Source organism: Saimiri boliviensis, chromosome 3 (assembly GCF_048565385.1).
Source record: "Saimiri boliviensis isolate mSaiBol1 chromosome 3, mSaiBol1.pri, whole genome shotgun sequence".
Taxonomy (NCBI): domain Eukaryota; kingdom Metazoa; phylum Chordata; class Mammalia; order Primates; family Cebidae; genus Saimiri; species Saimiri boliviensis.
This window is the reverse complement of record NC_133451.1, coordinates 153,568,902-153,580,397: the sequence shown is the minus strand read 5'-3', so window position 1 is coordinate 153,580,397 and position 11,496 is coordinate 153,568,902.

Genomic DNA, 11,496 nt, shown 5'->3' with positions numbered 1-11,496 from the left:
ACTGTGATGCTCTCCTCAGTCTGCTGAGACCAATATTTGTCCAGTTCCTCTTGGTTGGTTCTTCCAAGCCAGCTCGTCATATTGGGCCAGGATGCCTTCCATGATCTTGGTGAGGTCCTGAGATTTGGGGGCAATCTATCTCCACGGTCAACCCAGAGCTGGCAATCTGGGCCTGCAGGCCTTTTACTTCCTCTTCATGGTTCTTCTTCATGAAGAATAGCTCCTCCTTGAGAGCCTCGATTTCTGTCTCCATCTGCAGCCAAGCGACATTGGTGTAATCAATGACATGGATGTCACTCTCCTCAGACTAGCATGTCTCATACTTGATTCCGAAGTCGTCAGCAGCAAGAGGGGAACTGTCGATCTGCAGAGCGATGCTAGCATTGTCCACAGTATTTGCAAAGATCTGAGCCCTCAGGCCCTCCATAGTCTTGAAGTAATGGCTCCAGTCTCTGACCTGAGGTCTCTTCTTCACCAGGTGTTCCTGGATTTTATTCTCCAGCTTCCAGTTTTCAGTCTCCAGGTTACTCATTCTCTTCAGGTGGAAGGCCAGGCAGTTGTTCAGGCTTTGCTTGGTTTCCTTCTCATTCTGGATGCCTCCCATTCCTGCCAGACCCCCAGCCATTCCAACGGCCAGGGACCCCGACTCCAAGCTGCCGCAGAAGCTGGTGGAGCAGGTCACGGAGATCTGGGCACCAGAGACCCCGGTGCCTGCATAGACAATGGCCAGGCTGCTGATCTGATCAATGCTGTAGCTGGGTGCCTGGATGGAGTCCAAGGACCAGTAGTTGGTGGAGAAGGTGGAGTGAATGGTGAAGATCATGTGGTCTGGGGAGGAGGATGGGAGGATAGAACTCGGGCTTATTAAACAACGGGTTTCTATTTAAGCCAGTATAATGAGGCTTACTTTTTTTAATTAAAATTTTTATATTTATAAATTACCAATTTTCAAGTTTTCTATTATAGCAGCACAAAATGCTATATCAGCATTAAGACACAGTTCAAATGTATAATATACAATAAGTAGGCAAATATTTGAAAATACCGATAATAAATTGCTAAAAATATTCCTGGTGTATTGAGCCAGAGGAATTATCATCAAAGATTTTCAGATTTTTTTTATGAGGTCAAAATTACTAGGATTTGAATTAATGTGATGTCCAATAACTGATTTGGATGACGAGAGAAGGGAAGAAGGTGAGTTGTCAAAGGGCATTAGGCTTACCTTCCAAATTTGGCTGATGATTTATTGGCAACATTCATAGCTATTGGGTTGCTCTGATGATGCGACATGTTAGCTAGGATCTCGGTCATATATTTTGAAAGCCCACCACACTTCTAGAATTCTGTATTGCTTTAGGGACTTTGTTGCTTAGCAATTCATTGAGCCAAGGCATTTCTGCCAATTCAGGCTATGCTGACTCACTCTCTAGTTTCAGGTATTCTTCCAGGAAAACCAGCTAGAACTTCACTGAGAAAGTGAACTTTCATGTGGAAAATGTACATCTGTAGAGAGTCTATTAGTGCAGCCAGATCTTCCCTTTCTAAGATTTCCTCTGCAGCTAGGAGAGATTAACTCAGAGCCTGACATCAGTAAGGTCTGAAAAGAGACATTTCTCAACTTTTCTGTCAGAAGGCTGCTACCTATGAAACTTCATCTACATAACAAGAACCCTGGCTTCCACAACCCTCCTTATCTTAATTTAACTGAAGCATTTTTTTTTTTTCTATTGATTTCAAATTTTTGGACAAAGCTTAACTCATTCAACCAGTTGCCCATCAGAAAGTCTGAATCTACCTATCACCTGTACACCTTCCACTTCCACATATCCCAGTACCTTAGGCCAAACCAATGTACACTTTACGTATAATAATTTGTAAGTTTACCTACAATTCTTGTTTCCCTATAATGTATACGACCAAACTGTAATCTGACCACATTCGGCTTTCTCAGGACCTTTTGAGACTGTTCCCTTGGACATGGCCACTTTAAAATATTTTACAAAATTCAATTTTTTCATTGACAGGTCTTAATAATACATAATAGTGTCTTCATTTACAAATAACTAGAAAATTTCACCTGTACAACTGAACTAAGGATTTTACTTCTAGTTTAAAATAATAACAATAATACGAAATACTAGATATTTAAGGTTTATCCAGCTTATATTTCCATATGAAATGAATTAAAGAGTTAGATAAAGAGGTTATATCTAGAGTAAATTTAAAAGGTAAAACCACAATTGCAAAATTATAACTGAGACAGTGAAAGAGATCTGACCTAACCAATTCCATCTTCCTTTTATTTTAAAGAGTAAAAGTAGTGTTTATTAAATGTCTGTTTGATTTACAAATTAGGACTCCATTGTTTGATTTCTTAAGTCCTGCAATATAATTGGTTAACTATAAAAAGCAGAATCATTTTTCCATTTTTTCTTTTTTAAAATTAAAGCCATTTTTAAAATTTATTGCATTTGTTTGCATTCATTTTATGTATACATGTGTTTATTTGCATAGTTTTAATCAATGGTTAATATGTCATTAATGTTTTCATTTATCTATTGTTATCACAAATTGATTCCATTTTTGTTTTATGGCTTTTGTAACATGAAGAGCTTCTTTTTTAGTAAGAAAATTAGCATTCTGAAAAAAAGTCAAACAAATATACAGGTATAAGTTTCTGTTTTTGTTTTTATTTTTTACTTTTCTTTAACTTCCTTAATACAAGTGTAGAATGTGTAGGGTTGTCACCTAGGTATACATGCGTCATGGTGGTTTGCTGAACCTATTAACTCATTATCTATGTTTTAAGCCCCTTATGCATCAGCTATTTGTCTTAATGCTCTCCCTCCCCTTGCCCCCCACTCCCCAATTGGTCTCGGTGCATTTTGTTCCCCTGTCTGTGTCCATGTGTTCTCATTGTTCAACTCCCACTTATGAGTGAGAACATGTGGTGATTATTTTCTGTTCCTGTGTTAGTCTGCTGAGGGTATGACTTCCAGCTTTTCTCATGTCCCTACAATGACATAATCTCATTACGTTTTATAGCTGCATAGTATTCCTTGGTGTATATATACCACATTTTCTTTATCCAGTCTATTATTTATGGGCATTTGGATTTTTCCATGTCTTTGCTATTGTATATAGTGCTGCAGTAAACACAGATGTGCATGTATCTTTATAGTAGAATGATTTATATTATTTTGGATATATAACCAGTAATAAGATGGCTGGGTCAAATGGTATTTCTGGTTCTAGATCCTTGAGGAATTACCACACTGTCTTCCAAAATGGTTCAACTAATTTACATTCCTATCAACAGTGTAAAAGCATTCCTATTTCTCCACAGTCTCTCCAGCATCTATTGTTTCTTGACTTTTTAATAATCACCATTATGATTGGCATGGGATAGTATCTCATTGTAGTTTTGATTTGCATTTCTGCAATGATTAATGTTGTTGAGTTTTTCTCATGTTTGTCAGCCACATAAATTTCTTTTGAGAAGTGTCTGTTCACATCCTTTGCCCACTTTTCAATGATGTTGTTTGTTTTTTTTCTTGTAAATTTGTTTAAGTTCCTTGTAGATTCTGGATATTAGACCTTTGTCAGATGAGTAGATTCCAAAAATTTTCTCCCATTTTGTAGATTACCTGTTTATTTGGATGATAGTGGGTTTATTTGTTTGTTTTTGCTGTGCAGAAGCTCTTTAGTTTCATTAGATCCCATTTGTCAGTTTTGGCCTTTGTTGCCATTTCTTTCGGTCCTGAAGTCTTTGCCCATGCCTATGTCTTGAACAGCATATTCAAGTATTGCCTATATTTTCTTCTAGGGTTTTATGGCTTTGGGTTTTACATTTAAGTGTTTAATCCATCTTGAGTTAGTTTTTGTATAAGATGTAAAGAATAAGTTCAGTTTCATATTTCTGCGTATGGCAGGCCATTTTTCCCAGCACCATTTATTGACTAGAGAATCCTTTCCCAGTTCTTTTTGTCAGATTTGTTGAGGATCAGATAGGTATAGTTCTGTGTTGGTATTCCCGAGGTTTCTGTGTTGTTTCCTTTGTTTATATGTCTGTTTTTGTACCAGTACCATGCTATTTTGTATACTATAGCCTTGTAGTATAGTTTGAAGTCAGGTGGCATGATGCCTCCAGTTTTGTTCTTTTTGCTTAAGATTATCTTGGTTATACAGGCTCTTTTTTTGTTCCATATGAAATTTAAAGTCATTTTTTCTAATTCTTGGAAGAATGTCAATGGTAGTTTGATGGGAATATCATTGAATGTACAAATTACTTCTGGGCAGTATGGCCATTTTCATAATATTGATTATTCCTCTCCAGCAGAATGGAATGTTTTTCCGTTTTTTTGTGTGTATCTTCTTTTATTTCCATTTTTTGTAGTGCAGTGGTTTGTAGTTCTCCTTTCAGAGGTCTTTCACATCACTTTTATCCGTATTCCAAGGTATTTTACTATCTTTATAGCAATTGTGAATGGGAGTTCATTTATGAATTTGCTCTTTTTTTTTTTTTTGTCTGTTGTTGGTGTATTGGAATTCTTGTGATTTTTGCACATCAATTTTGTATCTTGAGACTTTGCTGAAGTTGTTTATCGGTTTATGGATTCCTTTGGGCTGAGACGATGGGGTTTTCTAAATATTGAATCATATTGTCTGCAAACAGAGACAATTTGACTTCCTCTTTTTCTATTTGAATACACTTTATTTCTTTCTCTTGCCTGATTTCCGTGGCAAAAAATTCCAGTACAATGTTCCATAGCAGCGAGAGGGGGCATCCTTGTCTTGCACCAGTTTTCAAAGGGAATGCTTCATCTTTTGCCCATTCATTATAATACCATCAATGGGTTTGTCATAAATAGCTCTTATTTTGAGATATGTACAGTCAATACCTAGTTAATTGAGAGTTTTTAGCTTGAAGGAATGTTGAATTTCATTGAAGGTCTTTTCTGCGTCTGTTGAGATGATCATGTGGTTTTGTCATTGGTTTTGTTTATGTGGTGGATTATGTTTTTAAATTGCGTATGTTGCATCCCAGGGATAAAATCGACTTGATCATGGTGGATAAGCTTTTTAATGTGCTGCTGGATTCGGTCTACCAGCATTTTATTGAGGATTTTTGCAATGAGGTTCATCACGGTATTGGCCCAGAGTTTTCTTTATCTGTTATGTTTCTGCCAGGTTTTGGTGTCAGGATGATGCTGGCCTCGTAAAATCAGTTGGGGAGGAGTCCCTCCTTTTAAATTGTTTGAAGTAGTTTCAGGAAAAAAAAAATGGTACCAGCTCCTCTTTTTACCTCTGATAGAATTGAGCTGTGAATCTGTCTGGTCCTGAGCTTTTTTTTTGTTGATAGGCTATTAATTACTGCTTCAATTTCAGAAATTATTTGGCTATTCAGGGATTTTACTTCTTCCTGGTTTAGTCCTGGGAGAGTGTATGTGTCCATGACTGTATTCATTTCTTCTAGAGTTTCTAGTTTATTTGCATAGAAGTGTTTATAGTATTCTCTGATGGCAGTTTGTATTTCTGTGAGATCAGTGGTGATATCCTGTTTATCACTTTTTATTGTGTCTGTTTGATTCTTCTCTCCTTTCTTCTTTATTAGTCTAGCTAGTGATCTATCTATTTTGTCAATTTTTTTTTCTAAACACAGCTCCTGGACTTTTTAAAGGGGGTTTTGTGTCTCTATCTCATTCATTTCGACTCAGATCTTAGTTGTTGTTGTTGTTGTTTCTACTGCTATCTTTTAAATTAAATTTGTTTGCTCTCGCTTCTCTATTTTTAAAATTTCTTTAATTTAATAAAAAGGGTGCCTATTTGAGATCTTCCTAGTTTTCTGATGTGGACATTTAGTGCTATAAATTTCCCTCTACATGTTGCTTTAGCTGTGTCCCAGAGATTCTGGTATGTTGTCTGTTTGTTCTCATTGATTTCAAAGAACTTCTTTATTTCTGCCTTAATTTCATTAGTTACCCAGGAGTCATTCAGGAGCCCTTATTCAATTTTCACTTAGTTGTGTGGTTTTGATTGAATTTCTTAATCTTGAGTTCTAATTTGATTATACTGTGGCCTGAGAGACTGTTTGTTATGATTTCAGTTTTTTCGCATTTGCTGAGGAGTGTTTACTTCCAATTACATGGTCCATTTTAAAGTAAGTTCCATGTTGCACTCAGAATATATATTCTGTAGATTTAAGACAATGAGTTCAGTAGATGTCTATTAGGTCCACTTGTTCCAGAGCTTAGTTCAAGTCCTGAATATTCTTATTAATTTTCTGTCTCATTAATCTGTCTAATATCAACAATAGGGTTTTAAAGTCTCCCACTATTATTGTGTGGGAATCTAAGTCTCTTTGTAGGTCTGTAAAAACTTGTTTTATGAATCTGGGTGCTCCTGTATTGAGTTCATATATATTTAGGATAATTATCTCTTTTTGTTGAAGTAATCTCTTTACCATTACGTAATGCCCTTCTTTGTTTTTTTTTTTTTTTTTTTTTTTTTTTTTTTACTCTTTGTTGTTTTAAAGTCTATTGTGCCAGAGACTAGGATTGCAACCTTTGCTTTCTTTTACTTTCTATTTGATTAGTAAATTTTCTCCATCCCTTTATCTTAAGCCTATGTGTGTCTTTGCATGTGAGATGAGTCTCCTGAATACAGTACCCAATGAGTATGAGTCTTGATTCTTTATCCAATTTGCCAGTCTGTGTCTTTAATTGGGGCATTTAGCTCATTTACATTTAAAGTTAATACTGTTATGTGTGAATTTGATCTTGTCATCATGATGCTGTCTGGTTAGTTTGTACATGAGGTGATGCAATTTCTTTATAGTGTCATTGGTCTTTATATTTTGGTGTGTGTTTGCTGTGGCTGTTACTGTTTTATATATACATATATTATGTATGTATAATATACGTGTGTGTGTATATATATATATATAACAATACATATAGCAAAATATAAAAATATATATATAGTAACACAGCAAACACACACCAAAATATAAAGACCACTATATAGTGCTTCTTCAGGAGCTCTTGCTTGCAAGAGCTTCTGCTGTCTTGATAAATTAGCTCTGTCTAGACAGTGAGTAAGGTGAACCTGTTAGGCAGTTACAAAGGCTGATGTGACTGATGAAATCCCCACTCTCTTCTGACTTGTTGGGTTTCTGCTGAGAAGTCCACTGTTAATCTGATGGGCTTCCCTTTGTCGGTGACCTGGCCTTTGTCTTTGGCGTCTCATGTGACAGGAGCAGCTGTGAGGCTGAGCCAGTTCCAGAGCCATGGGTTAGAATGGGATATGGGGATGCCTAAACACATCGCCCTCTACTGAGCTGCAGATGGTGAAACTAAAAGAGGTAATACTCCCTCTTGGGCTTTGGGGTTTCAGACACTCCTTCCTGCTGGGCACTGCCATGTTCCACTCAGTGGATGTGTTCCACAGCCACACAACTGATCTTGCGGTGAGCTCTGCATGGTGCCTACTCATGCAGCACTCGAAGTGTCAGCACTTGGAGTGGCTGGCTAGACACCATACTCACTAGCTGCATGCTCAGTTCCCTCCTGCCGGGGCTGAGCATGCACTCACAGTGGTTGCAGGCTGGAGTACAAGCCAGATGTTGCCTGGGTAGACAGGCTCTCTCTGCTGTGAGCCTAGTAAAGGGGCTGAGAAAAATGACAGCCTCCCAACCCAGGAACATCTCAGTGCAAGAGTATAGCTTTATCTCCCTATAATTTCATCTCCAACCAAACCAGTCATCACTCCTGACTCATAGGCCACCCCCATCCACCACATTACCTTTAAAAACTCTGACCCACAAATGCCTGGTGAGACTAATTTGAGTAATGATAAAACTCTGGTCTCCTGCACAGCCTGCTCTGCATAAATAACTCTCTATTGCAATTCTGCTGTCTTGATAAATCAGCTCTGTCTAGACAGTGAGTAAGGTGAACCTGTTAGGCAGTTACAAAGGCTTCTTGGGAAGTATCCATGTCACTTACACAAACAGAAAGTGAACTTTGAATTAATAAAATATGTAAATTTGATAAAAATTGATAAGTTGAGGCCGGGCGCAGTGGCTCAAGCCTCTAATCCCAGCACTTTGGTTGGCCGAGGTGGGTGGATCACAAGGTCGAGAGATCAAGACCAACCTGGTCAACATGGTGAAACCCTGTCTCTACTAAAAATACAAAAAATTAGCTGGACATGGTGGCGCGTGCCTGTAACCCCAGCTACTCAGGAGGCTGAGGCAGGAGAATTGCCTGAACCCAGGAGGCGGAGGTTGCGGTGAGCCGAGATCGCACCATTGCACTCCAGCCTGGGTAACAAGAGTGAAACTCCGTCTCAAAAAAAAAAAAAAAAAAAAAAAAAAAAAAAACTGATAAGTTGAAAGGTGTTTAATTTAAGTCTAACATATTGGCTTTTTTTTTTTTTCCAGGTCAGGTAGCCTCTGATACATCTTTGTTGATTCCTGGTATTTCTTGGTAATTTAAGAGGTGATGCTTTATATAAAGCAAAGTCATCTTTTTTTCTCCAAATGCAGTATTTCTTATGTGAGTTTATTGTCTAGAGAACACATATTCATAACACACGGTGTATTAAATATGAACTATTTCAAAAATCCTTTTATATTTTTTCCACTCTTTACAAATACCTTTTCTTTAGAACTCAGAGAACTATATTGTATTATTTTCTAACATCTTCAACTTATTTTACACTGCTCATCATTTCATCTCTAAAATTGAATAAAAAGCAATGAATTCTTTAAAATATTTACTGCATTTAATTACACCTAAAATATGTGTGGATTTTAAAAGACACCTCCAAAGTGAGGTGCAATTAAACTGACCATATTATTAACATACAAATGAATAGAAACAGACATTTTTTATCTTTATGTGCACACTATTTAACACTACCTGCTTTACCTCATTTATGACTATACTTAGGCAAAGATCAGTGCTCTTTTTTATGTAGATCAATGCTCTCTTGGTTTTTAAACATCAATCTTAAAGAGAATATGTTGAGTCATAATGATATTTACTGTCATGTTAGTGGTTTTACACATAAAATTCATTTTAGAGTAGTTATATATACAAATTTTGTTATTATTTTATTAATGTGTACATTTCTTAGAGCCTAATTTTTAACTGAATAATCAGTAACAGATTAAACAGTGGCCTACATGGTATGCATTTCTTATCACTGCAGTTGAAATCACCATTTTATTATATGTTACTGTTATATTGGGGTTCAGGGTGCCCTCAGCTCCCCTGAGAGGACATTCATCCAGGTTCTTGGTCTCCTGCCTTCTCAAGAATGAGGGAGGGGACCACGGCACAGAGTGCAGTAAATGCCGGACTCAAAAGTGTTTACAGAAAGTGATTTATTTAAAGAGAGAGAGAACCAGGAGGAGAGAGAAAGAAAGAGCTAACTCTCACACTGAGTGAGAGAATCCAGAAAGATGGAATCCAGGAGGAGAGGAAAACAGCTTCCACACTGAATGGAAGGAAATAGACAGAGATGGAGTTTAGGCAAGGAAAAGCGGCTTCCACATTGGGTGGAAGGGGACCCCAGAAAGGGAAAATCCAGGAGGGGAAAGAGAGCTCCCACTATGTGGGAGGGGATTCCAGAGAGCTGGAAATCCCCTGTGGGTGAAGAAGCAGGGGAATTTATCCTGGGAGAAATTCCCACCTCCCCAAGTTCCTTTGACCAAAGAAAGGAATTCCTTAGAATTTTCGCTGGAGTGATTGACTTTTTGTTTCTTCCAGTGCCCACAAAATGTAAACAGAAACCTTTAAATCTCCCTGATGGAGAGAGATGGGAGGGGGCATGGTGCTGGGAAAGTTCTTGCCCTTAAAACAGCGCCCCCTCGTGGACCCTGAAAAGAGAACACATTGCCTCATTCCCTCTGGATTGATGGCTTTTGTTCTGTGGACATTCACAGTTATTTGAATGCATAAATTAATAACTGAATATGGGTTCTGGTTTTCTCAATGACTGATTCATGAACTAACTTGGGAACTCCTGGGATATTACATTGAACTAATGAATTTTTCATTAGAGGTCCTTTTATAAACTTTTTATCTCTTGAGTCAATACTTAAGTTTAAATCTAGCATTCACCAAGCAGCTTACTGTTCCTTCTTATGTTAATGAGAAGGCTAATTGCAAATTTCCCTAGGTAATCTCAATGTCAATTATTCATGAATCACTGACAACAGACATGACATTTCCAAATGACAGCTTTCAATCCTTTTGTTTACAAGTTTAAATATATGCAGGCGGATATAACAGACTTTAAACACTAAAATTGACAAAACTTAAGTTTATCAGGAAAGATAATAACATTTCTGAAACCAGAATACCTTATATGTTGGTTTTGAATTTATTTATGGCTAACAGGGGAAAAAAGGAAACATTATTTCAAGTGTATCTTTAATTACCTTATTGAATTGATGATCTTGAATGAAAAATATTCCACCCTAAAAATACTTCATCTAATTGATACATGGCTTTTCTTATACAAAAGGTTATAAGATTAAACTGCAATACAAATTAATACAAGAACATTATGTGAAACTTGCCTTTATGATACTTTTTAGTGTTCTCTCTAAATAGTTGATTCTTCTACACTTAGTGAGTTGTAAATGCTTCTATTTGTGCCATCTGCTTATACTCACATCGATACATTTATATCATGGTATGTATGTCATTTTGAAAAATAAATTTATCTGTAGCAATAATTGTTTTCCGTGGTAGTTCCAAATACTTGCATTGCTCTGTGACAATTTTATGTTTGCCACTCACTGTCTCTGAGGTTTCTTGGGTTTTCTAGTATATTCTTAATAGTTTTATGGTCTAGCATCTTCTAGAATTAAAAATAAAATTTGCATTCTACACTTTTGCACTTTTTTGGCTCAGCTTCTTTTTTCTTTCTTAAAACATAATTAGACCAAGAGGCAGAGTTTTTCTGGTCCCCATTTCAAACATTTAGCTCATCCTAAGAATATGGGTCCATTGACTTGAACTTCCAACCCAGAATAGTTTTTAAAACATTATATTTAACCAGCATCTATGGCATAGTGTGTATGTATGTATGTGTGTGTGTGTGTGTTTATGTGTGTGTATAGGCATGTGTGTATGTAAAGGGTTCCTCCCAAATTTTTAGCATGTCAATTATAAATTCAAGTGATATTAAAAAGTTATTTCAATGGTCTTTATAACAAGGGACTGTGTTAAGGAAAATTGCCTGTGTTTCAAAGGCAGGAATTTCCCAATGCCATATCTCCATCCATGCCACCATCTGGAGTACCAGAGGGATATCAAATATAAAGTATTTGTCTAACTTTCCCAAGCATAGACTAGGTAGAAATTCCAGGTGAGCTTCTTTGTTCAGAAAGCCCACCAAAAGCCCTGGGAGGAGGGGCTCTGTTGTGGGCTCAAGCAACCGATCTGGGATCAGAGTCGATGATTAATCACTCCAGAA